The sequence below is a fragment of the Dasypus novemcinctus genome, chromosome 23, assembly GCF_030445035.2.
Source record: "Dasypus novemcinctus isolate mDasNov1 chromosome 23, mDasNov1.1.hap2, whole genome shotgun sequence".
NCBI lineage: Eukaryota > Metazoa > Chordata > Mammalia > Cingulata > Dasypodidae > Dasypus > Dasypus novemcinctus.
The window spans coordinates 62,190,166-62,217,823 of record NC_080695.1 but is presented as its reverse complement, the minus strand read 5'-3'; the positions used below and the strand labels follow the sequence as shown (position 1 = coordinate 62,217,823).

The 27,658-nt window shown below is 46.9% G+C and overlaps 1 long non-coding RNA gene across 1 annotated transcript; it reads right to left on the bottom strand.

The window, feature by feature from the left end:
- Positions 1–22,771: 22,771 nt before the first annotated feature.
- Positions 22,772–27,211, bottom strand: LOC111764704 (uncharacterized). The gene is made up of 3 exons (XR_002797253.2): positions 26,778–27,211; positions 26,331–26,431; positions 22,772–23,270 (listed from the first exon to the last, which is right to left on the bottom strand). It is a non-coding gene; the product is annotated as an uncharacterized lncRNA (long non-coding RNA).
- Between the last annotated feature and the right edge of the window lie 447 nt (positions 27,212–27,658).

Sequence of the window (27,658 nt, the reverse complement as noted above, 5' to 3'; positions counted from 1 at the left end):
GGACAATTTGGAGGTTTCTCAAAAAGTTAGCTATAGATTTGCCATATGACCCAGCAATTCCACTGCTGGGTATATACCCAGAGAGCTAAAAATAAAGACACAAGCCAATATATGCACACCAATGTTCATAGCAGCATTGTTCACTATTGCAAAAAGTTGGAATCAACCCAAATGCCCATCAACAGATGAATGGGTAAATAAAGTGTGGCATATACATACTATGGAATACTACTCAGTTATAGGAAGGAATACAGTACAAACACATGTGATTACATGGAAGAATCTTGAAGACCTTATGTTGAGTGAAGCAAGCCAGGCATTGAAAGACAAATACTACATGACCTCAATGATATGAAATAAGCAAACCAAGCCATCTCAGAGAGCTAGAGACTGGAAGATAGGCTTAAAGGAATTTGGGGGGTAGAGGAAGGTTTCGAGCTGACACCTACATGGGTGAAGTCTATGATAAGCTGGAGTTAAGATTTGTACAGAAAGGGGATAAGATGGGGGCATAGGGATACCTTTGGGTGGGGCTTTGTGGGCTTGAGAGGGGCTAGGGTTGGGAGGATGGGTCAGATCGCCCAAGGAATTGGGGGGAGGGATGGGGAAACAGTTGAATATGGGAGACTGTCAGGTATATGGTTGAAACTATAATGTTGAGAAAACTCTTTAGAAAATATAATAAGGAAGGATAACGTGTTTAAAGGGCTTAAGGGGGGGGGCATCTGGTACAGGGGCAGGCTTCTAGGGAGTGTGTGAGTGCTTATTTTGTCATAGTGTGTTATATCATTGGGTGGAGACCCATACAATGAGTGTGAAGGTGTACCCACACCTGGGGAGACCTGATGTTCTCAAACAGAGGGAATTGTGTCTCTCGAGAGAATTGGGAGCTCCCAATCAGTTAGGACAGTCTAGAATGTCAAGCCCTCGGCATTGTTGCAAATATCTGTAAATCTAGTCCCTCAAGTAGTGAAGACTGATTGTCACTGGGGGCCCTGAGGGGAGGGGAAGAGAGATATAGAATAGGTGGAAGCAGGGCAACTGGGGGCAATGAAAGTGTTCCACAAGATCATGTAATGATGGATATAGGACATGTTAACTTACACCAAAATTGTATAAAAGTCTATAAGCTAAAATGTAAACCATAATGTAAAACTAAAGGAAACTAAAAATTTAAAAATGTGTACAGTCTAAAATATAAGCCATAATGTAAACCAAAATAGAACCTTGTTTGATAGCTATGTTTCAAAATCTGTACATCAGCTGCAGCAAATATAACATGAACATGTAAAAAGATCATTGCTGGGGAAAGGGGAAAATGGTTTGATATTGGATATATTGGAGTCCCCTATATTGTATGCATGAATTACTGTGCTCTAAAACTTTTTTGAAGACAAAATTAAGAATTAGGGGAAAAAAAAGGATGTAGACACTGAGAAATAAATGAAAGAAAGTGCCTTGCCACTGTATATACAGGGCAACAGCTATTACAGTGATGAAAGGCAAAACATTAAAAACAAAGCTTTATAATATTTTTCATTTTTTAATATACCAAATTATTTTTACTTTATTTCAGTATTTCTAAATTAGTATGTATTCTATTTCTAAACTTTAAACCCATCACTATATTTCAATTTCTTATTAATTGAATTTGGCATTACGTTGTTGAAAAGTTTTGGACCACAGTGAGGTTCAACTATGGCAGGGGAGAAACACTGGTGTGGGGTGTTATTGATGGGGGGGCACATGGGTGGGAGGGAGTTCTCCAGGGCATGTATATAGGGGGCATAAAAATGTTCTGATATATGTTGGGTATTTTCATAGTAGTTACAGTTACAAACTTCAACTGAGGGAGTGCTGAATTCCTACGCAGGGGAGCTCTATTACATTCCCCAATGGAACAGCAATAATCCCCCAATTGCAACAGCAAAGACCAACAAGGAAGGATGGTCCAATAATGAGCCCTTGATACTGATGACTATTCTTATAAGCCTGCATGCCTGAAATATGCACTAGACCTAGAGCTGCAGGGTGCCTAAGAGTTACCTCGTGAGAGCCTCCATGTTGCTCAAATGTGGCCACTCTCTAAGCCAAACTCTGCATGTAAATGCATTACCTTCCCTCTAGCATGGGACATGACTCCTGGGGATGAGCCTCCCTGGCACTGAGGAATTACTACCAATCACTAGCTGGTGATGCAACTAGAAAGAGACCTTGAATAAAAGGGTGAACTCAGACCAGCAGAATATCTCAGCCTACATGTAGTATCATGTGTTAAAAACTGCTTTTTGACCTTGAATAAAAGGGGGAAATGGCAAAGATAAATTAGTCTATATGGCTAAGAGTCTTCAGAGGGGTCATGCTTATGCATGCCTTAGCGGGATCCCAGAAAAAGCCAAAGTAAATACAACCCTAGGTACTAGAACTCCTGAAGGCTATGGAGACCCACAGGGTAAATGGTCATGGCAGATGGATTTGGAGTTCTGTGCCATGTCTGAGGGCCCTATTTTGGAATTTGTGCTCCTGAGTGTGATGGAGCTGGACTCAGATGTGACCATTCTACACATGCCTCTTGTGTCACTTTTACTGAACCTGTGGTTGGTGCTAGGGATGGTGTATACTCAGGGTACTTGAATCTCTGGACTGCCCGTGTGCCAGCTGGGCTCTGAGCCTCAGCAGAGATGCAACTCCTACTCTCTGGTTCATTGGACTTACCCAGGTCAGCTAACAGGGAGGTGATGATGGTCAACCACCACACCAGGGAATCAAGAGTGCCTACAACTGCAAGTTTAAGAATTGCATCCATCATCCATGTGGAATCTAAGCCCCCTCTTGATCTAGAGGTGGAGTGGACATCACCATCCCAGGGTCCACAGAATGGAGGAATAAAATATGGATTAGAGTGAACTTACTGATAGTTTACTATAAAAATACTGTGACTAGTAAAAGAAGAAACTGTAGCATTGCTGACAGTAGGGAGAGGGAAGAAGGGATGTGATGTGGGGGCATTTTTGGGACTTCGAGTTGTCCTAAATGATACTGCAGGGTCAGATGCTGGACTTTATATATCCTGCCATAACCCACTGAATATACTAGGGGAGAGTGTGAACTACAGGGTAAACTATTATCCATGTGGTATAGCAGTGCTTCAAAATATGTTCACTGAGTGCAATGAGTGTGCCACAATGATGAGGGAGGTTGTTGATGTGGGAGGAGTGGGATGGGAAGGTGGGGGGGTATAAGGGAACCTCATGTTTTTTAATGTAACATTTTTTGAGATGGATATATCTTCAAAAAATACAATTTACAAAAATGATTGGTGGGGTGGGGTGAGTAGGGGGGCATAGGGAACCTCTTATATTTTTTAATATAAAGTTCTCTGTGATCTATTAACTTTAATTTTTAAAAATGTTAAATAAAAAAATAAAAAAGAAAAGAGAAAAAAACACATTAGAGGGAGGAGTGGATGTAGCTCAAGTGGTTGAGCACCCGCTTCCTAAGTACAAGGTCCTGGGTTTGGTCCCTGGTATCTCCTAAAAACAATGAAACAAATGAAAATAAAAAGCAACTCTCATTGGGGAGTGGCTGTAGCTCCATGGTTCAGTGCTTGCGCCCCATGTTTGAAGTCTTGGGTTCAATCCCCAGTACCTCCTAAAAAAATTTTTTTTTTTAAATTAGAGGCATCAACGGAAGATTCGAAATAATAGAAGAAAGAATAAGTGATACAGAAGACAGAACAGCAGAAATAGAAGGGAGAAAAGAATAGGAAAAAATAGAGACGGTTCAGGGAGTTGAATGATAACGCAAAATACAACAACATACATGTCATGGGAGTTCCAGTGGGAGAAGACAAGGGTAAAGGGGCAGAAAGAGTATTTGAGGAAATAATAGCTGAAAATTTCCCAACTCTTATTAAAGAAATGAATTTACATGTCCAAGAAATACAGCACACCCTAATCATTATAAATCTAAATAGACCTACTTCAAGACATATACTACTCAGAATGTCAAATATCAAAGATAAAGAGAAAATTCTGAAAGCAGCAAGGGAGAAGCAAATCATCACATACAAGGGATGCCCAGTAAGACTTAGTGAGGATTTTTCATCAGACCCATGTAAGTGAGAAGACAGTGTTATAATACAATTAGTATACTGAAAGAGAAAAACTGTCAGATGAGAATACTTTATCCAGTAAAAATGAAAGTGAGTTTAAAACATTCACAAACAGGGAAACGGACTTTGGCCCAGTGGTTAGGGCATCCGTCTACCACACGGGAGGTCCGCGGTTCAAGCCCCGGGCCTCCTTGACCCGTGTGCAGCTGGCCCATGCGCAGTGCTTGATGCGCGCAAGGAGTGCCGTGCCACACAGGGGTGTCCCCCGCGTAGGGGAGCCCCATGTGCAAGGAGTGCACCCGTAAGGAGAGCCGCCCAGCGCGAAGGAGGGAGCAGCCTGCCGAGGAATGGCGCCGCCCACACTTCCCGTGCCGCTGACCACAACAGAAGCGGACAAAGAAACAAGACGCAGCAAATAGACACAGAGAACAGACAACCGGGGGAGGGGGGGAATTAAATAAATAAAATAAATAAAAATAAATCTTAAAAAAAAAAAAATTCACAAACAAGCAGAAACCACTGTAAAAAAGAATCCAACTTTGCAGGAAATATTAAAGGAAGCCTTGGAAACTGAAAGAAAAAGGCAGGAGAGAAAGGCTTGGAGGAGAGTATAGAAGAAAGAACAGCAGAAAAGATAACCAAAAGAGTAAAAAGACAAACAAAAATAAGATATGGCATATGAAAACCAAAGAATAAAATTGTGGAAGTAAATAATGAATTTACAGTAATATCATGGAATGTGAATGAATTAAACTCCCTAATCAAAAGATACAGGCTGACAGGATGGATTTTATAAAAACATGAGTCATCTCTAGGCTGCCTACAAGATACTCATCTTAGACCCAGGGATACAAACTGGTTGAAAGTGAAAGGTTGGAAAAAGATACTCCACACAAATAGTAACCAAAAAGAGCAGAGGTAGCTATACTAATATCGGACAAAACAGACTTTAAATGCAAAAAAGTTATAAGAGCTACAGAAGGTCAATATATATTAATAAAAGGGACAATCCACCAGGAAGAAATAACAGTCATAAATATCTATGCACCTAACCAGGGTGTCCCAAAACATATGAGGCAAACTCTGGCAAAACTGAAGAGAGAAATAGACATCTCCACAGTAATTGTTGGAGACTTCAGCACACCCCTCACATCATTAGAAAGAACAACGAGGTGGAAGATCAACAAGGAAACAGAGAACCTGAATAATGTGATAGATGAGCTAGACCAACAGACACATACAGAGCATTGCACCCAAACTCAGCAGGTTTTACATTCTTCTCAGGTGCTCATGGATCTTTCTCCAGGATAGACCACGTTAGGTTGCAATGCAGATCTCAATAAAAATAAAAAGATTGAAATTACACAAAGCACCTTCTCCGATCATATTGCAATAAAACTGGAAATCATTAATAGGTGGAAAGAGGTAAATTTACACATGTGTGGAGACTGAACATACACTCCTAAAATCAGTGAGTCGAAGAAATTGCAAGTGAAATAAGTAAATATATTGAGACAAATGAAAAGGAGAACACCATTTATCAAAACTTATAGGACACAATGAAGGCTGTCCTGAGAGGGGAATTTATAGCCCTAAAGGCTTATATTAAAAAAAGAAGAAAGACCTAAAATCAAAGATCTAACCGAGCAACTGGAGAAACCGAACAACTGGAGAAAAGCAAACCATTCCCAAAGCAAGCAGAAAGAAAGAAACAATAAAGACTAGAGCAGAAATAAATGAAACTAGGAACAAAAACAACAGAAAACAATACAGAAAATTTTAAAAATCAAAAGCTGATTCCTTGAGAAGATCAATAAAGTTTGTTAACCTGGCTAGGCTAACGAAGAAAGAAGAGAGATGCAAATGAATAAAATCAGAAATGAAAGGGCTGAAGTAATGACTAACCCAAAAGAAATAAAAAGGATCGTAAGAGGATATTATGAGAAACTGTATGCCAACAAACTAGACAACCTAGATGAAATGGACACATTCCTAGAAATGTAATAACGACCTACAAAGACTCTACAAGAAATACAAGAATTGAACAAGCCAATCACATTTAAAGAGATTGAATCAGTCATAAAAAAATCTCCCAAGAAAGAAAAGTCCAGGACCAGAATGCTCCACAGGTGAATTCTACCAAGCATTTAGAAAAGAATTAACACCAATCCTGTTTAAACTCTTCCAGAAAATTGAAGAGGAGAAAAATTACCCAACACGTTTTATGAAGCCACCATCACCCTAACAGCTAAGCCAGATAGACACTACAAGAAAATTATAGACCAAACCCTCTAATGAAGATATTCATTCATACTTCAGTAATGAAGTATTCTAGATGAAATACTTGCAAATCAAATCCAACAGTATATCGAAAAACTTCTATATCATACCAAGTGGGATTGATTCCTATTATGCAAGCCTGGTTCAGCTTAAGAAAATCAACAAATGTAATATACCACATTAACAAACTGAAGGAAAGAAAACCATATGATCATCTTAATCGTTGCAGAAAAGGCATTCGACAAAATCCAGCATCCTTTCTTGATAGGAAACACTTTGAGGGATAGGAGTAGAAGTTAAATTCCTCAACATGATCCGGGGTACATATAAAAAAACCCATAGCTACCGTCGTACTCAACAGGGAAAGACTGGACGCTTTCCCTCTAAGATCAGGAACAAGACAAGGATGCCCACTGTCACCATTGTTATTCAACATTGTGTTGGAAGTTCTAGCTAGGGTAAACAGCAAAAAAATTAAAGGCATCCAAAAATAGGAAAAGAGGATGTAAAAATCTCACTATTTGTAGATTACATGATCCTATATTCAGAAAATTCTGAAATGTCTATGACAAAGCTCCTTGAGGTAATAAACGAGTTCAGCAAAGTGGCAGGATACAAGACCAACATGCAAAAATCAGTTATGTTTTTGTACACTAGTATGGAGCAACCTGAGGAGGAAATCAGGGGGGAAATCCCATTTACAGCCACAACAAAAATACTCAAATACCTAGGAATCAATTTAGCCAAAGAAGCGCAGGACCTATACACAGAAAACTGTAAAACAATGCTAAAAGAAATCAGTGAGGACCTCAATAAATGGGAAGACATTCTGTGTCCATGGATTGGAAGACTAAACATCGTGAAGATGTCACACGATTGATATTATGCAGCTGTAAGAAGAAAGGAAGTCGTAAAGCATATGACAACATGGACGAACCTGGAGGACGTTACGTGGAGGAAGCAAGCTGGACACAGAAGGACAAATACTGTATGGTTGCATTACTATGAACCAAATATATTGTGGAAAATATTGTATGATTTAAAAAAATTATACGTGTCCAGTATATTTAACTGAGAAATGTAAAAAAAAAAAAGGACAAAGACTTGAATAGACATTTGTCCAAAGAAGAAATACAAATGAAAAAACAAACACAGGAAAAAATGTTGAACATACTAGTGATTAGGAAACTTCACCTCAAAGTTACTATGAGATACCATTTCACACCTGTTAGAATGGTCACTTTTAAAAAGATAGAAATCTACAGTTGTTGGAGAGGATGTGGAGAGAGACGAGCACTTACTCACTGCTGGTAGGAATGGAGAATGAGACAGCTGCTGTAGAGGATTATTTGGCAGGTCCTAAAGAAGCGGAATATAGATTTGTCACATGGCCTGGCAATACCGCTACTGGGTAATACCCAGAAGAAGAGAGAGCAGTGACACGAATAGCCATCTGCACAATGATGTTCATAGTGGCATTATTCACAACTGCCAAAAGTTAGAGATGACCCAGGTGTCCATCGACCAAAAAATGGGTAAACAAACTGTGGCGTAGTCACACGATGGGATATTATGCAGCTGTAAGAAGAAATGAAATCGTAAAGCATGTGACATGGGTGAACCTGGAGCCATTATTTTGAGTGAAGCAAGCCAGACACAAAAGGACACATTCTGTATGTTTACACCACTATGAACTGAATATATGTGTAATCTCATGGAGTTACTAACTTGAATATGGGTCACCAGAAAATAGAATGAGGCTAGCGAATGGAAAGTTGAGGGTTAACCTGTGCAGAACTGATTTAAAAAGGAAGTGAGTTAATCTTTGGAAATGAATAGAAAAGTTGAAAGTCCAACATGATGTTTGTAACTAGCAGTTTATCATGTGTGTATGACAGTGGTTTAAAGGGAAAGTCTAAGGTCACATATATTACTAAAAGGAAAGCTGAAAAATGTATCATGGGACTGGATAACGTAATAAAACCACATGTGAAATATGAATATGGGTAAAATTGCATATGTAAGACTTTCTTTGAAACTGAACAAATGTATGTTTAATACTACAAGATGTTAATAGCAGACCAAAAAAAAAAAAAAAAAAACATGCTAAGTGAAAGAAACCAGACACACAGTACTACATATTATATGATTTCATTCGTATAAAATGTAAACACAAGTCAATTTATAAAGATGAAATTAGATTAGTGGTTATGTAGGGCTGAGGAAGGACTGCTAAAGGGTGTGAAGTTTTTCTTTTTGGAGTCATGAAATTGTTCTAAAATCTTTTGTGTGATGAATGCACAGCATTGTGATTATACTAAAGGCCATTGATTATACACTTTGGATAGATCCTATGGTATGTGAATATACCTTAATAAAACTGCTTAAAAATAAATAAATAAATGTGTAAGAACAGCCAGCAATAGCAGCCATATATGGCAGAGGAATCATAGAGAGATTTTCTTGTTTGTTTATTATTATTATTATTGAAATAAGGAAAATGCTGTAAGAACGATTGAAGTGATGAATGCACAACTATGTGATTATACCAAATACCATTGATTTTACACTTTGGATGAACTGTATGCTTTATTCATATGTATCAATAAAACTGATTTGTTTTGGAAAAACAAACATCGTCTCCTCTGGCCCTCACACAGCGCATTTTACAGATGAGAAAATGGAGGCCCAGAAAGGCAAAGTCACTTGTCCAAGGTCACACAGCCTAGAAGTGGATGCCAAAGCCTGTGGGCTGGTCAAGGGTTCGCAGGAGACAGGATGCAAGGAGAGAGTGTCCAGGACACACAGCAGCCCTCCAAAGACTCCACCCGCCGGGAGCTCTTGAAATTGACCCCAAGGTCTGTGCTCTCTCTCGCTGTCCCCACTGTCCCCTGTGCCCAGCACGCGCCCACCAGGCTGCTGCTTTAGGCTGGGTTCAGGGTGTTTCTGGGAGCTCAGCCTGGGCCTTCCTCAGCGCCCTAGACTCTCGCCTCCTCCCCGCGTGCCTGCTCCCCCACCCTATCCATCTGGGCCGGGGCAGCCGCTTCCTCCACCCGCGGGCCCCCAGCCATCCCCGCGCCCCGGGCGCCTTCAGCCCAGCTGCGGGGCGCGCCTCCTCCCGGGGGGCTGCCGTTCACACGCGCTCTCCCTTTAATCCGGGCTCTGGCCCCGGCCCCGCCCCACTGCAGCTGGCTGGGTGGGTCTGGGGAGCGGTGGGCAGGCGGCCCTCCCCCGCGCACGGAGCCCCCTCCCGGGCGTGGCCTCAGCGGGCCCGCAGCCCCTGGCGCAGGGGGGGGGGGGGCAGCCACGTCGAGACCCGCTGCGCCAGGACCTTCGACCAAGAGTCTGCAGGAGGGGTTGGGGTGACGGGTGTGGGTGACAGTAGCTCGAGCTTGTGAATGCAACTACTACACTTGACAGTGGTTAAAATGGGGAATTTTCAGTTGTATAGATGTTACTAAAATTTTAAAAAATTTAAAACCGTTTCTTAAACCCCTTCCCTACCTCTTCTAATGTCATCCTCAAAAACAGATCAACCACCGTGCGGTCGCTTCTATTAGTATCCGACGTTCCAGGTGGGAGAACGCGCCTCCGACGCTGGGGCCTGACCGCCGCCTCCTCCAGGCTGGATGCAAATCCAGGCCCCGCGGGAGCCCGCGCGCCCCCAGGGGAAGCTGCGGAGGGAGGAGGCAGGCGCGGGTTGTAGGCCCCGAGGGAAGCCCTCGGGGGAGCCTGGAGGGACCGGCAGGACGTCAGCGGGCAGAGAAGAGACCGGGGGGTGTGTGTGACACCGAGCAAAGACAGGCAGGCGGCGGCCTGCGCGCACGTCGTTCTAGGAAAGCACGAGAGTGCGAGGGCCGGCGAGACGGAGTGGCCTGCGTGACTGTGGGTGTGTGCGCGCGACTGCGTGGGCTGGCGAGCGTGCCCGTGTGTGTGCGTGCAGGTGCGTGCAGGCGCGTACGTGCGTGTATGCAGGTGCGCGCGCGTGTGCATGCATGGGTGTATGCACGTGAGTGTGCGCGTGCTCCCGAGGAAAATCCAGAAAGGTCTCGAAAAGCGATTCCGGGAGTCTTGCCTAGTGCGCCTTCAGCTTTCCAGGCCTTTTGGCCTCTACCGGCTGTTTTACAACACTGTAAATTGTGGGGAACTGGTGGGAATGCAAATTTTTCTTGTCCATAGAAATGCAAAGGACTGTATCTGGGAGAGAAGCAATCGGTTATCACCGGTGGTTTCTGACCAGTTTTGCAACTCTTTGTAAATTCATTTCAGCATTCTTAACTGCCTAGGCCCCCCAGTGGTGGGAGTCTCCTTCGAAGCAGTCATAACATCTTACTGGTTTCCTCATGAATGGGTAAGTTAAATAAAATCTTTGATGCCACGTTCATTTTATATCTGTATGAGAGTCATGATTTTACCTTTTTTTTTTTTTTTTTAAATTCGCTTTAAAGCACCCCATGCCTGCCCACTAGGGGGCCGCCCAGCCTGCAGCACACTGCCCCCTGCCTCGACAGTGGTGGCCTGGACCCCTGGGTTGCCCTGGGTGGGTGGGGCTCACTGTGCTGCTGGAGGGTGGCGCCCCCTCTCTGCAGGCCCTCCCCCAGCCACGCCCCTTCAGTGGGCCCACAGGCATGCCAGCTGCCTCAGCTCAGATGGCACAGGAACAAGGGCTCCGGGCAGCTGAGCCCCAGCACTGACACAGAGCAGCCCGGGGAGCCTGTTCCTCAGCTGGGAGGCAGCTGCTCCCTGAGTACCTACTCTGTGCCAGGCCCCTCTCCATCGTGAGGCAGGTCCTACTTCATCCCCATTGGACAGAGGAGGAGACCGCGGGTCAGAGAGGTTAAGCAACTTGCCCCAGGGCACAGGGCAGAGCTGAGATTTGAAGCCAGGGTGGTATGTCTCCATGGTCGGGACAAGGAAAGGAAATGGGGTCACGCTTGTTCAGCCAGGGCTCAAAGGGAACCCCAACCAGGCAGCAGGGCTGGGCATTGCCCACCCCACCCCCACTTCCTGCCTGGGGATGCAAGCAATCTCTTCTTGGGAAGCTGGGGTTGGGGGTGCCAGGAGTGCCAGACCCACCCCTGCTCCCCTCCCAGGAACATTTTGGGGTCACCCTGTCTTTGCAATCAGCTGAAACCAGCATGACTGGCTTAGGTATGTCCCTCCATACCGCAGCCTCCCAATTCCTCCAACCTGCCCCCAACAGCATACCTAGAGCAGACCACTTGTTCAGCCACACAGCACACTGCCAGACCCTCCGCGCCCCTTCCTCCGTGAGGGGCCCCCACATCCACGTTTGTGCACAAGCCAGAGGGCCAGGGGGTCTCGCCACCTCCCTCCACCCCCCTAACCATGCCCACACCCTCACAATGGCACGGACTTCTGGCCGCCCCCTGATATCTGTTCTCCTCTTCTTCCATAGTGAGAGGACACTTTCTCCATTCCACTATGGAGTGTTCTCCAGGATACATGATTTAGTGAAAAAGCAAAAGCAAAACCCAAGGAGCAGACTGTGTACGTATAGTATGCTACCTTTGGAACATGTGGATGGTGTATACACATTGGCTTATATTTTGAAAAAGAAACAATGGAAGGATAAAACAAACAAATAAACATTATCTATGAAGGAAGAAGGAAACCGATGGAGGAGACAAGGGTGGAAGCCAGGGTTCTCTGAGTCTATCTTGTTTTTATAGAGTTTTTATTTTGCAAATGTGATTATGTTACAAAATTATAAAGCAAAAATGGCAACCTCTTCAAGTCAAACCAAACCAAACAAAACTGAACTGAATAAACCTGATTGTACGTCAAGTTGGTGACATAATCACACTAAGAAGAATTATTGGAATCCCTAATGGGTGCTATACTGAAGAACCACAGCTCTACAAAGACCCAAAACCACAAAGAAATCTTAAATTGCACTCAGTCATCTTACAGGTACTTATAATATTGATATTGTTATTTCAAATCTATTTGCTCTATCATGTAGGATAAAGAAAATAAGAAATTACATTACCGTTGTTAGGAACCAAGATTTTCAGTGTGAGAAAAGAGATATACAAAACACAATCAGTGAAGTGTGTGTCGCTCAGTGATTGAGTGCATGCTTTGCGTGTATGAGGTCCCAGGTTCAACCCCTGGTATTCCTAAAAAAAAGCAAAGAAATTAAAAACCCTAATATTACATTCGGATGGGAATTGTCAGTTTATCAAGCTTTAACCCTAGAAGCAATGATATCCCAAGAGCAACGAGCACGCCTAGTTTAGATCGTGGTCCCTAACTCCTATTGATCACTAAAAGGATCAGGGCTTCTGGGAGTGATGTGGGCTATGGGTGGGAGGCTCTTTGTCTCTTCAGAGGTAACCTAAACTATCTGTGACTTGTGGGTGTGGGATGATGAAAGGCTGCAGTCCTGCCCTTGGTGAGCAGGAGACAGTTTAACAATGCAAGGTTTATGAACTTTAAGTATTCAGGGGAAATGCAAACAAAATATGCTAAAAGCTTATCGAATGCCTGAGGTCCATGCTAAAAGCTTACCTAAGATGTGGAAATATATGCTAATTCAAGCCTATTGAAAACTGAAACAAAAGAACCATTTGGCCTTTCCTCTCTGTATAAAAGGGACTCAAAAAATCATGTTCGGGGCTCGGGATTGAAACGAAATTTCCGGAGTCCGGCCGTCCGTCAAGAAACCATTTTTCCTTCTCAAAATCATTCCTGAGTCTTGGCCTCTCTATACTCAAATAATTGAACTTCTCTCAAATTCTACAACAGGAGAAATAGCTGATTCCAGATAGAAAATGTGTAAGATGAACCTGACTACGGAGCCAAAACATGACAGGCTCTTGTTTACTTGTGCGGGGCATAGTTCGAAGCACTTTAAAAATATTAACTCACCCTTAGGAAAATTGCTGAACCTCATTTAATCACTACAACAAGCCTGCTAGGAAGGCTGCTTGATGACACTCATTTTATAGATGAGGAAACTGAGTCACAGGGTGATTAAATAAATTGCCCAAGATTGTGCAGCTGGCAGATGGCTGAGCCGGGATTTGGGTCCAGACAGTCTGACGCTGGAATCCCTGCCGTCAACCGTCTTCTAAGCTGCCTCTTCGTTCATTAGGACATTCAGTGTCAAATCAGAAAAGGAAAATAAAGAAAATTGCCTGAGGCTTGGCAGAGGCCTGTCTGCGGGTGTGTTCAGGACCTCGGACAGCACCTCGCTTCAGTTCGGTTGCGCTCGTGGTCAGGGGCCTCCGAGGCTGGAGGGAAGTAGGTGGACGGGCCCCACCCCGCGTCCCCACCAGCCGCAGGCCAAGTCCCATCCACCCCCACCCAGCCTCCCTCCAAGCCGCTGCTCACCTCCTCCTGCCCCTTTGAGGCCATCTAGACTCTCTTCCTCAAGACCACCGTCAATTCCTCACAACACCCAGCCAGGTAGGAATGGGTGTGCCCCCTGCCCAGATGGGGAAACTGAGGCCTGGGGAGGTATTGAACTGCCCAAGCTCATGCAGCTGAGAAACGGCTGGTTCTGGTGCCCGAGATGTCCCATGCCCTCTTTCCTGGGGTTGGCTCCTCTTCCTCGGAAGGTTGGGCGCGTGGGGTGCCGGTGGCCCCACGCTGGGAAGTGAGTCACCCTCGTGATGTGTGTCATCTCCCCAGCTGCAGCCCGAGGCTGGCGGGAGGGGCTGGGAGGATGATCTGGAGGCGAGAAGGCGGCTTGTCCCAGAAAGGAGCTCCCACCCGAGGCACCTGGAGATCCTCTGCCCTCCACCCTGCCCCGCCTCCATGCCCATCCGGTCCCTGCGTCTGTCCAACCCTGCAGCTTGTCCCCATTCCTTTCTCACCTAAGCACCTAAGCCTCATCTCCGCTCCCCCACCCCCCCAAGCCACCCTCAACTCTCACCTGAGCCACAGGGCCTCCTCCCTGGTTCCCAGCTCCCCAGTTTCCTCTCTCCGCTCCCTCAATCTGCTTCCTGCAGGAGAGAAGCAGGCAGATTCCCAATAAGCTTTGAGAGTGGAATTGGCAGGACTTGCGACAAAGCGGATGAATGAATGTGTTTAACTGCTGCTAACATCTGTGTAGCTTCCTTTTCCAGCCTAGGTCTAATTTTATTCCTTTGAAGATAATCATTAAGGTGTAAATCCCACACTCTCCAGAAGGCCCAGAGGCTGGGCCAAGCTCCACTGCCTCTCTAGCTCCTGCAAATCAGTGACTGGGAACAAATCAGGAGTCCTGAGCCAGGAGTTCACATGTCCTTGAATGCCAAAAGCCCAGAAAATAAAGAGGGAATTGTTATAGATTAAAAGGGGTTTAAGAGATATACCAATCAAATGCAATGGATGGACTTTGTTTCTTGATACACAAATCAATGCTAAAATTAGTTGGGAAATAAACAAGGGAAAATGGGTTTTAGAGGAAATTGTGCAATCAACATTTTGTAGGTGTGAAAATGGTAGTGTGCCTATTTTTAAAAGTCCTAATCACTTAGGGACACATTCTGAAGTATTTATGGATGAAACCATATGACGTCGGGATTTGCAATAAAATAGTCTAGCAGGGCCAGGCAGGGAAGTGGTTGGGGGTAAGCTGAAACAAGATCATCTAGAGGAAACTGCACCTCTACCCAAGGATAGGGTTCACATTTTTGCAGGAAATGGAGTTTGCCTGGAAGCTGGGACAGCAGAGGCTTCCTGTTGGAGTTAAAGAACATCAGAAGACGTGCTGTTCACTGACCTCACCTCAGGGGAGCTGGGGCGTGATCACTACTGATTATTATACTATATATATTATATATTTAAATAATATATATTATTATTTATAATATTATATTTTTGAATGTAAAAAATTTATATTTTTGAACATAAAACTATGTAAAATAGTTGTCTATTTTAAATTATATACTATTTGTATTACTTATTTTTGTGTTACATAAATGCTGTTATTTAAACAAAACAATGATAAGGCGTTAACAGGGGCAATTGGTAGTAATTAAAAAAAGGACTAATTAAAATAATGTGTGAGAAAAATTTAACAATATTTTTGTAATATTTCTTTTCGTTCTCTGATACAGCTATTTATTTTAATTTTCTTTTTAACCCTTTATAAGATACGTAAATCCTATAGTCTGTATTATTATATATTCTTAAGATATACAAATGCATTATTTTTTAAATAGATTTTATTGATACATATTAATAAAGCATATAATCCATCCAAAGTGTACAGTCAGTGGTATTTGGTATAATCACATAGTTGTACATTCCTCACTTCAATCGTTATTAGAGCATTTTCATTATTTCAATTACAATAATAAAAAACAGACAAGCAAGAAAAGCTCTATGCCTTAAAACTCACTTCTAAATCTCTCTATGCTTCCCCTGCCGTACATAGCTGCTATTCTGTTTCTGTTTTTCTAACTCATCTGTATCTATATTTTATTTATAGAAGGAGTCAAACAATATGTAGTACCTTTTTTCTAGTTTTTTTTCACTTAGTAAATTTCCTTATTTTTTTTACCTTTAGTGGAAGATTATTAGTATATTACTATACACTACTGCCCACATTTTGCTTTGGTTGTATTTTTGCCTTATAATAGCATCTTGTAACATTAATGTACATTTGTTCAGTTTCAAAGAAAAACAGTTTTATAAATGCAGTGTTACCCATATTCATATTTCACATGAGATCTCGCTAACCAATGTAGTACTTTTTAAGAACATAAACACAACTGGACTAACTGAACAAATATTAATCTATATTTAATTTAAAAATAGCGATGGTCTATTTCCTTCTGTTTTATGATGCAGTAGGAGATTTTTACTCTTTCTGAGTCCTTTTCCAATAATACTTCTCTGAAATGCTTTAGGACAATCCTTATTACCTTTTATGCAGTGGTAAACAATACAGTCAAATGGGACGTTCAGGTTGACTTGCAGCTAGCTCTGCACTTGCGAAGGCACATTCCCTGGACTCCTGTGTCAGTTCAGTGGGTGACATCAAGATAAATAACCTCTTAAGAGAAGCATTTGCACATAAAACACTTAGGATTTTACTTACTAGTAACGGCAGGTTTTTAGACTGTAGGAATTAGTTTCCAGCTATCCAAACAAGCCCATCCACTTCCTATCTGCAGGCTTGTCTTTTTTTTTTTTTTTAGATTTTCTTTTGTTTTATTTCTCTCCCCTTCCCCCCCACCCCGGTTGTCTGCTCTCTGTGTCCATTCGCTGCGTGTTCTTCTTTGTCCGCTTCTGTCCTTATCAGCGGCACGGGGAATCTGTGTTTCTTTTTGTTGCATCATCTTGTGTCAGTTCTCCGTGTGTGTGGCGCCATTCCTGGGCAGGCTGCACTTTCTTTCGCGCTGGGCAGCTCTCCTTACGGGGTGCACTCCTTGCGCGTGGGGCTCCCCTACACGGGGGACACCCCTGCGTGGCAGGGCACTCCTTGTGCGCATCAGCACTGCGCATGGGCCAGCTCCACACGGGTCAAGGAGGCCCAGGGTTTGAACGGCAGACCTCCCATGTGGGAGGCGGATGCCTTAACCACTGGGCCAAGTCCGCTTCCCTGCAGGCTTGTCTTGATAGACCAGGTATTGTCAACCAGGTCCCTTGCATCTGTGAATTCATTATATAGACAACTTGTACCTAAAATGGCCTTCATTTGTAAACATTATCAAGTACGGCGAATGTCATCGTAAATTAGATTGCTCTCAGGGAAGATGGTTTTAAAGCACAAATGTTGGGAAGTGGATTTGGCTCAAGCGATTGGGCTTCTGTGTACCTTATGGGATGACTGGGTTCGATCCCCAGGGCCTCCTGGTAAAGGTCAGCCAGGCCCATGCTGCGAGCGATGCCACAAGATGATGACACCACAAAAGAGAGACACGGGGGACAGTCAAGGCAAGATGCAGCAGTAACCAGGAACGGAGGTGGCACAAGGGACCGGGAACCTCCCTCCCACATTGGAGGTTCCCAGGATCAAATCCCGGTGAAGCCTAGAGGAGAAAATGAGAAGACAAAAAAAACAGACAAAGGAGATCACACAGTGAAACACAGACAGCCAAACACGGCGGGGAGAAAAGCCCAAACTAATCTGAACTGTGAAATTAAAGTTGGATTCCAAATAAATTTTGGTTTTAGTAAAGAAATGAGAAAGTCCTATTTAACTTGACTGCCTTTTCCTGCTGACGTTTTCCTAGTTCTGAAGCAGTCTTATTTCCAGGAAGAGCTGTATGAGTGTGTTTAAAAAAAATTTTTTTAATTAAAGAAATTGGTGGTTTACAGAAAAATCATGTTAAAAATACATCATTCCCATACATGCAGTACCTTTGTTACCATTGATGAAAGAATATTACAAATGAACTATTAACTGTAGTCCGTAGTCTACATTAAGGTGTACTTTCCCCCATATGCCACCCTATTATTAACACCTTGCATTAGTGTGGTGCATTTGTTGTAATTCATGAAAGAACATTTCTGTAATTGTGCCATTAACTATAGCTCATTCCTGTAAGAGGGCTCACTGTGTTGTACAGTCCTATGCTTTATCTTTTCATTTTTTACTCTAGTACTGTATTAGTCAGCCAAAGGGGTGCTGCTGCAAAATGCCAGAAACTGGTTGGTTTTTATAAAGGGTATTTATTTGGGATAGGAGCTTACGGGTACCAGGCCATAAAGCGTAAGTTACTTCCCGCACCAAAGTCTGTTTCCACGTGTTGGAGCGAGATGGCTGCTGATGTCTGCCAGGGTTCAGGCTTCCTGGGTTCCTCCTTTCCCAGGTCTTGCTTCTGTTTCCTCTGTGAGCTTACTTCCTGGGACTCCAGCTCAATTAAGGCTTCAGCATCAAACTCCAACATCAAAACTCCAACATCAAAAACCTTCAACCCTGTCCTTTGCCATGTCTTTTATCCCTTGGTGGGTGGGGACTCAACGACCTAACAATGTGGCCCAATCAAAGCCCTAATCATAACTTAATTGTGCCCAGGTACAGACCAGATTACAAACATAATCCAGTATCTATTTTTGGAATTCATAACCATATCAAACTGATACAAGTACTATATACAACCTAAGGTTTCCCCTTTTAACCAAGTTCACGTCTATAATTCAGTGCTGTTAATTACATTCATAAGGTTGTGCTATCATCACCACCATCCATTTCCAAAATTTTACAATCAACCCAAATAGAAATTCTGTACAAATTAAGAATTAAGTCCCATTCCCTAACCTCAACCAAGCCCTGGTAACCTATATTCCAGATTTCTAACTCTATTTGTTTGCTTATTCTAATTATTTTATATTTATTCTCTTTACTTTTTAACTAAAGTAGAAATTTTCCATAATAAAAAGTTAAAAGCAAAAATAAAAGGAGAGTTCCAGAGCTAGACTGCCTGGCTTCAAACACTGGCTCTCACATGTCCTACCACTGGCAAGTCACGTTCCCTCGTGTGCCTCAGTTTCTCTATCTGTAAAATGGGGAATGGCAACCTCTACCTGACAGGGTTGTCATGACTGTTATGGGAAGCAGCACCCAGGAAGCGTGTGAGCTCTGAGTATGCAATTAGACAACCATTGCGGCGCTCTCACAGTTTTTCTTCCTTTTCATTTGACTGAGCAGATTTGGACTCGTGGCTTTTAAAAAAAATTTTGCCTTTTTTTTCTTTTTGTGGTGGTAAAATATATCTAACTTAAAATTTTAACCATTTTTAAAATGAAAACTTTAAGATATTTTCACATACCATACAATTTACCTGTTTTAAGTGAACAATGATTTTTAGTGCACTCACAGATGGGTGCAACCATTACCACCAGCAATTTCAGAACATTTTCAGCACCCTGCGGAAAACCGCCTCCCCTTAGCCCTCGCTCCCCGTTGCCTCCTCCTTCCAGCTCTAGACAACCACTTCTCTCCTTAGGCTTTGCCTGTTCTGGATATTTCATGTAAATGGAATCAAATGATATGTGGCCTTTTGTATTTGGCTTCTTTCACTGGACCATGTTTTTGAGGTTAATCCATGTTGCAGCATCTATCAGGCCTTCATGCCTTTTTAAGCCTGCACAATATTCATTTATTCATTCTTTATTCGTTCATTGGTTGATGGACATTTGAATTGTTTGCACTAGTTTTTTTTGTTTTTTTTTTTTAACTTTTAGTTTGAAATACTTTCAAACTTACAGGACAGTGACAAAAAAATAATACAATTCCCAATCAGAGAACTCCAACATAGCCCTGTCGTTTTCATCATTTTTAAATGTACCATCCAATGGTATATTAAGTACATTCACAATGCTGTGTAACCATCACCACTATTTCCAATTTTTTTCCCATCATCTCAAATAGTAAGAAATAACGCCCCATTCTTCCCTCTCCCCAGCGCTGGAAAACTCTCTCTACTTCCTGTCTCTGTGCATTTGCCTATTCTATGTATTTCACATAAATGGGATCGTACGTCTTTGTCCTTTTGTGTCTGCTTATGCCCCTCTGCATGACGTCTTTAAGGACCGTCCCCGCTGGAGCATGGAGCAGACTCCCTTCCTTTCTATGGCTTAGCAATATCCCCCTGTGCGGGAGGACCGCATTTGGTTTCTCCATTCGTGTGCTGATGGCATTACGGTCTGTCCAGCACTGGGCTCTTGTGAATAACGCTGCTAGGAACGCTGACAAGTATCTCTTGAGTCCCAGTTTTCCATTTGTTTGGCTATATACAAACTGCTGAGTGAACTCTTGGGAGGCAAACACGAGGCACCTGTTGTTTTTTTTTAAAAACAGTTGTATTGAGATATCATTCACATACCGTACATTTCACCTATTTAAGGTGGTTTTTTCCCCAGTACATTCACAGAGCTGAACGAGCATCATCATGATTGATTTTAGAACATAACCGCCAAGCTGGGCAGCTGCTTCTGTGTGCGGGGCGGGCGGGGTGATTCTGAGCCTTCTGGTGACCTCTGTCAGGGCAGAAGGGCTGGGCTGGGGGTGGCCCGGGATCGGGCGCCTCCACCTGCTGCAGTAATGGAAGGGTGCCCACAGGCGGCAGGGTGACTGCCTCCAGGTGACGGAGGGTAACCCGCCACCATGTATCTTCCTTTTTTCTCGGGAGGGAGAGGAGAGTCATCAGGACAGAGAGGGCACGAGCTCCAAGGTGGCATTTCGCGAAGGCGCCTGGAAGAGGGCAGCGGCGGGGAGGGCTGGCGCTGGGAGCCGGGGGTGCCATTTGCCACAGCGGAGGCGATGAGGGGGGCAGGCAAAGAGGGGGTGCGGATCTGCAATCCCCTTTCTCCCAAACTGCAGCGACTAGAACGCGACTTGGAGAACCTTTGGGGTCCGCCTGAGCTGGGCTCAAATCCTGGCTCCTCCCTTGGGAGTCCAGACCTTGGGGACATCTCCCTGTGTCGGGCTCTCCTGGTGTAAGACGTGGGGGTAAAACCCGCCTCCAAAGGGCTGTCTGCGAGGCCCGGGGCCTGCCCTGCAGCCAGCCGGCTTGGGGTCTGGGGGTGCCGCGCTCAGGCCCGCTGGTGCCTGGGGAAATTCCAGGCCAGAGAGAAGCTGCCAGCCGGGCGGGGAGGCCCTGGAAAGACCCTGGGGAGAGGCTGAAACAGGGAACTGGGGTGTGGGGGTTCCCAGGCTGCAGGGAGCAGGGAGATTCTGGTGGGGAGGGGAGATACGCCGTCACCTCCCCTGGAGCTCTCCCCCCGCCCTCGAGGCCTCTCCCCCCACCACTGTCCCCTCCGGGGCCACCCTGGCCCTCTGTCCCCATCTCCATCCCCCGCGGGCCGCGCCCCCTCCCCTGGGGGGGCTCCTTCCACCACTTGCTTCGTGCAGGCTTCGGGGCTCGGCTCGGCATCCCCGGAGGGTCCCACCGTGACCTGCTCTGTCCCCACCCAGTTAGGCTCCATCTCACCCCCCACCCCCCCGCCCTTGTCCCTCTCGGAAATTACTTTACCCAAAGTGTTTATGAACTTGTTCTGCGCTTTGCAGCCCCCTCTAGAAGGGTGGGCGCCAGGAGGGTAAGGATTTTGTGTTGTTCAGGGCTTTATCCCCAGGACTTCGCAAACAGCTGGTACTCAATAAGTGCTGACTCCAGTGGCTAAGCGGCTGGGGCATCCTGGGGCATCCCACTGCAGGAGGGGCTCCCTGAGCGTGTCGCCGCTCGGCCGCTCCAGGGCCGCGCGGGGCTGCCACCTGCCCTCCCGAGGAGGCTGACCGGCCCGGCTGCTCTGGGCAGGGGGCCGCGGACAGACACGCAGTGCAAGTATCAGGAGGTTTTGAAAACAGGAACTGGCTCCGTGGTTGCGAGGGTGGCGCAGGCCGCGAGCTGGGGACTCCCCGGAAGGTTTCCATGAATTCCCCAGGAGAAGCTGAGGTCCAGGTGGAAATTCTCCCCTCTGACTGCTGAAACCATCACTTCTCCTTCCCCCACGGCTCTCCTGGCCGAAGGCGCCTCCTTTGCGGGTTGTAGATGTCATCGGCCATGAGGAAATCAGCTTACGCATGTGTCAAGGCCACGAAATGTCCTCACAGTGACCGGCAGGCCAGTGCCGGCTTGACCAGACAACCGGGCGCCCTCCCCTGGCCCCGCGGCCCTGTGAACGTAACCATCCAGAGGCCCCTGGGGTTGTCTCGGCACCCCCGCGTGTGCCCCCCGCCCGGCTCAGGACGCTGCCGGGGGGACGCTCTGCTGCCCGGTGGGCCGATGGTGGCCAGGGCTGGGGTGGGGGCTTACCCCTCCCCCTGACCTGGCCCTGGCTTGGGGAGGAGACTGGGCCCGCCCCACGACGCTTCCTCGTTCCTCTTCCTGAACACCCAGTCCATAGGCTCAGCCCGTGGGCTCTTTGCTACGGGTCCTTCTGAGCCCGTTCGTGCCTCCAGCACGGGTCTGAAGGAACGGCTTCTCCCCTCTCCCGGCTGCCACCCCCCGGCCCCTCCCATCTGTTCTCCACCCTTCAGGGTCAGGGAGCTCTTTAAACGGCAATCTGGTTCCCATCAATGTACTCAGCCCCCAGCCCCCACCTCCTGCCCTAAGCTCTGCCTCCCACCCACTCCCTCCTGGCCCCTGGGCCTTTGCACCTGCTGCTCCCTCTGCCAGAAAGATCTCCCTGCCCTACTCAGCCCAGTTCATTCTTTCTCAGCTTTCAGATCAGGCCTCAAACCTCACTTCTTCCAGGAATCCTCCCAGGACCCATAGCCAGGTCGCCCCCACGTCCCCTATCTCAGCGTTTGCTTCAGGGACACTATCCAGGCAATTATGCAATTATTTATTTAACATCTGCCTCCTTCTTATCCTGCAAATGCCCTAGCGAATCAGTCGCTCCAATAAATGGTTGTTGAATGAAGGAAGGAGAGGCAAGGGGTTTAGTGCACTCAGCGGACCAGGGTGTGAATACTGTGTTTTTAAAAAAGATTTATTTATTTATTTCTCCCCCACCCTAGTTGTTTCTGCTTGCTGTCTGCTCTCTGTGTCTGATCACTGTCTGCTCGTCTTCTTTTTTTTCTCAGGAGGCACAGGGAACTGAACCTGGGAAGTCCCATGTGGGAGGGAGGCACCCAATCGCTTGAGCCACCTCTGTTCCCTGCTTGTTGTGTCTCTCATTGTGTTCCCTTATTGTATCTCTTTGTTGTGTCATCTTGTGTCAGCTCACCGCGCCAGCTGGTCGCATCAGCTCACTGTCTTGCTCATCTTCCTTAGGAGGCACTGGGAATGGAACCCAGGGCTTCCCATGTGGTAGGCGGGCACCCGGCTGCTTGAACCACAGCTGCTTCCCTGAATTCTGCTTTGTGTGGCCTTGGGCAACACAGCCTCCCTGAGTCTGCTTCCCCCTCTGCAGAATCAGGACAGCCTCCGCCTCCTGGGGTCCTCGGAATGAGCGCGCACATTGTGATCTATTCATAAAAAAAAAAAAAAAAGTGCGCACAGAGGGCCCAGGCCCGTGTGGTGCACAGTAGGAGCTCAACAAATGTTAGGTCCCTCCTGCCTCTTGGGCAAGGGCACCCCCTGAGGCAGCAGGGGCGGGTTCTGGGATGGCGGGGACGGGACTGGGCTGGGGATGCGGGGCACGCTGGCGCTGAGCGCAGAGCCGGTCCGGAGCTGCTGGGGCTGCGCCCCGCCCTGCTCCCCAGCTCCCCGGGGGACACTCGGGGCTGGGGCTGGCCTGGGCCGGCAGCCTTGGCCGCCGCCCGCCACTCAGCGCCTGTCTCTGCCTGCCCGGGCAATGCACGTGGGTCTGGGTAAGCGAAGCCTTTTTGGGAGGCCAACGCCCAGCTCAGCCGCGTCGGGGCGTGCTCCTGGGGTGCTGGTTCGGGCCTCAGCCAGGGCGGGGAGGGGCTGGACTTGCCACACTCGGGCCAGGTGGGAGCGGCTGGGGCCAGACTGCTAAAAACAAACCTGCCCCAACTACATGCAGTTCCCTGGGGCAGGCCTGTGAAGCCCCTGACACCAGCCTGCACCCCAGCCTGGCCGCAGAGCGGCCCAGGACCCCCGCTTCTCGTGGGACGTTCCGCCGTAAGCACCCTCAACCCAGGGGCATGACGGTTTCCATCACTAACGCAACTTGCCAACACAGTAGGTGCCTCCTAAACAGCGTTGCCTGAATAATCAGCTTTAACCAGCTGCTGCGGGGCTAAAGCACGCTGGCGTATGAGAAGCCCTTTTTGCAGTCAAGGCACCGGAGCTGCCTTCTCGAGGGTCCCTGCCACCTCCACACCCAGCAGGGCCTGGGACACAATCACTGAGAGAGGAAATGGTAACAGCAGCTGCTGCTCTGCTCAGGCCCAGTGGGGGACACCCACGCCTCTTGGGTTCATGATTTCTAGTTCTTTCCGCAAGACGGGGCCCGTTATCACCGTTACAGATAGGGAAACTGAGGTCAGAGAAGGGAACCAACCTGCCAAGGCCGCAGAGCTGGGAAGTGGCAGAGCTGGGCCCACAGCTGCCTGTCCACCAACCTCGGTGTCAAAGGGAAGTGGGGGGGTGTCTATCTCCCTCCCCGTTTCGACGCCTTGGCGAGGTGGTGATTTCTGCTGCTCCCCCGGGCCAGGGGCCTGGGTTCTGGAGGCTGGAGGAAGGGCAGGGAAATCGCTTTGAAGGGTGGTGGGTAACGAGGAAGGCCCCAGAGCCGGGCTCCGGGGCCAGTGCTCTGTCACGTGCTGACTTGCGCCCTGGGGGAGGTCACTTCTCTGCCTTGAGACTCAGTTTCCTCATCTGTACAGTGTGGGAAACTGCATCACCTCCACGGAGTTGTCAGGGCTGAAGTGGGTTAAGAACCCGTGTAGAGTGCTCGAGGGGTGCACAGTAAATGCCAGGTAGTGTTCCCAGGCCAGGGCCGGGCAAACCTGGACAGCATTTAGCAAACCTTAGCTCATGTGATCCGCATAGTCAACCAGGGTGGTAGCTGCTCTCATTTCCATTTCACAGATGAGGAAACAGGCTCACAAAGAGGCAAAGTGTAGGATCTCACAGGCAGTACCAGGGAGGACCAGAATTTGAAATCAAAATCTAGTAGCAATTTCTAGTATACCCAAGACTCCCAGTTGAATATCCTGTCTCCCTTCTCCCTGAGTAAACTTGTCACCCTACAAAAGGACTCCTAAAGTTATATGGCCAATCCCTACCTCACACCATATACAAAAACCAGCTCCAGGTTGATTAAGGACTTAAGTGCCAAAAACAACAACATGGAAAAATGCTTTAAAATCCTTAGCAGAAATTACAGGTAAATATTTAGACTTTAATGTGGGGAAAGATGATAGATTATGGGCTCAAATGTCAAAAATAAATAAAGCTTCAAGGAGTGCTGTGCCACGCAGGGGTGTCCCCCACATAGGGGAGACCCACACGCAAGGAGTGCGCACCGTAAGGAGAGCCACCCAGCGCGAAAGAAAGTGCAGCCTGCCCAGGAATGGTGCTGCACACATGGAGAGCTGACACAACAAGATGACGCAACCAAAAGAAACACAGATTTCTGGTGCCGCTGATAAGGATAGAAGTGGTCACAGAAGAACATGCAGTGAATGGACACAGAGGGCAGACAACTGGGGGGGGGGGAAGGGGAGAGAAATTAAAAAAAAATAAAGCTTCAAAACCCTTTGTAAAGGGGGAGCAGATGTAGCTCAAGTGGTTGAGCACCTGCATTTACGAGGTCCTGGGTTCAATCTCTGGTACCCCCTAAAAAAATAAAAATAATTTTAAAAAGTCCTTTGTAGAAAACATAGGCAAATATATTTTAGGCTTTGGGGTTGGGAAACATATTCAGCACCACTGGTATTCTTTTTTTTTTTTAAAGATTTATTTATTTCTCTCCTCTTCCCCCCCACCCTGTTGTCTGTGCTCTGTGTCCATTCGCTGAGTGTTTTTCTGTGTCCACTTGCATTCTTGTCATATGGGACCAGGAATCTGTGTCTCTTCTTATTGTGTCATCTTGCTGCATCAGCTCTCCGTGTGTGTGGCACCACTCTTGGGTGGGCTGTGCTTTTTTCTTCCACGCAGGGCGGCTCTCCTTGTCGGGTGCACTCGTTGTGTGTGGGCCTCCCCTACGCAGGGGACATCCGCGTGTGGCACGGCATTCCTTGTGCATGGCAGCATTGTGCATGGGCCAGCTCATCACACAGGTCAGGAGGCCCTGGGTATCGAACCCTGGACCCTCCATATGGCAGGCGATGCTCTATCAGTTGAGCCACAGCTGCTTCCCAACACTGGTATTCAAGGAGATGCCACTCAAGATCTCAAACAGGAAAAAATTTAAAAGCCAACAATACTATGTATTGGAGTAGATGTGGCTTATGTACATGGCCGGTGGGAAGGTAATTAGGTGCCACCACTTTGGAAAGCAGTTGGCTATTATCTCCTGAAATTCATTTGCTCATGTTTCCTAGAGTCCCAGCAATTTCACTCCTAGACAAATGCCCCAGAGAAGCTCTGGCCCATGTACACCAAGAGCCACTTACCACATGTTCAAACAGCACTTTACCTCAGCAGACACCCGGGCCTCGTCCACCGGAGAGGGCTGACCAACGGCGGCACGCTGACCTGGTGGAACATCACGCAGCTGCGAAAACAAGGGGACCCTAAAGTGGATACATCTTAGCGCTCTACTATTACGTGAAAAAATTACATGTCAGAAGATTCATACAGCTCGATGTCCTTCTCGTTTGTTTGATTCCCTTTGAGTAAGGTTAACAGGAAGAAATGTCAAATACCCCAGGTATTTGAAACGATGTAGTGTAATAAACTACCAACAGGGAAGGAGGAAGACAGAGTCAAGGCGCCGGGGACGCCGGGCGGGCCGGGGCCTCCCGTTTGGGTGTGGGTCCTCGGTAGGGCCCTGGTTCTTGTTTCGGTTGATGGGTTACGAGATGCCTATTACAGGATTAAGACTGCCACAGAAAATTTACCATAGAAGCAGGTCACACAAGGACCAACAAGAGACGGCGTCACGCCCTGATGCTGGTTTCTGAGTGCATTTGTTTCCTTGTGCTGTCGTCATGAGGTCCCACATGCAAGGTGGCTTCACACAGAAACGTGCCGTCCCACGCTCCTGGAAGCTGAGTCTAAGGTCCAGGTGCCTCCGGGGGCTCGCGGGAAGGCTCCGTCCTTACCCCTGCCAGCGTGCGGTGGCGGCATTCCTCCACCTTCCGCTGGTCTTCCCGTGGCCGTCTTCTCCCGGTGTCCCTGTCTGCGTGTCTGGCTGTCCCTCCTCCTATAAGGACACCAGTCCTAGCGGATGTAGGGACCTCCTTAGTTTAGCGTGGCCTCGTCTTAACTTGATCACATCCGCAAAAACTCTATTTCCAAATAAGTACCAGTACCAGGGTACCAGGGGTTAGGACTTGAACACGCCTTTTGAGGGGGCAGCCCATAACACTGGGCTTCTTAAAAACTTATTTAGGGAAGTGGATTTGGCTCAATGGATAGGGCGCCCACCTACCACATGGGAGGTCCAAGGTTCAAACAGGGCCTCCTTGACCCGTGTGGAGCTGGCCCATGCACAGCGCTGATGCGCGCAAGGAGTGCCGTGCCACGCAGGGGTGTCCCCCGTGTAGGGGAGCCCCACGTGCAAGGAGTGCACCCCGTAAGGAGAGCCGCCCAGCACGAGAGAAAGTGCAGCCTGCCCAGGAATGGTGCCGCACACAAGGAGAGCTGACACAACAAGATGACGCAACAGAAGGAAACAAGATTCCTGGTACTGCTGATAAGAATGCAAGTAGACACAGAAGAACACACAGTTAATGGACAGAGAGAACAGACAACGGGCGGGGAGGGGGTGGAAGGAAGG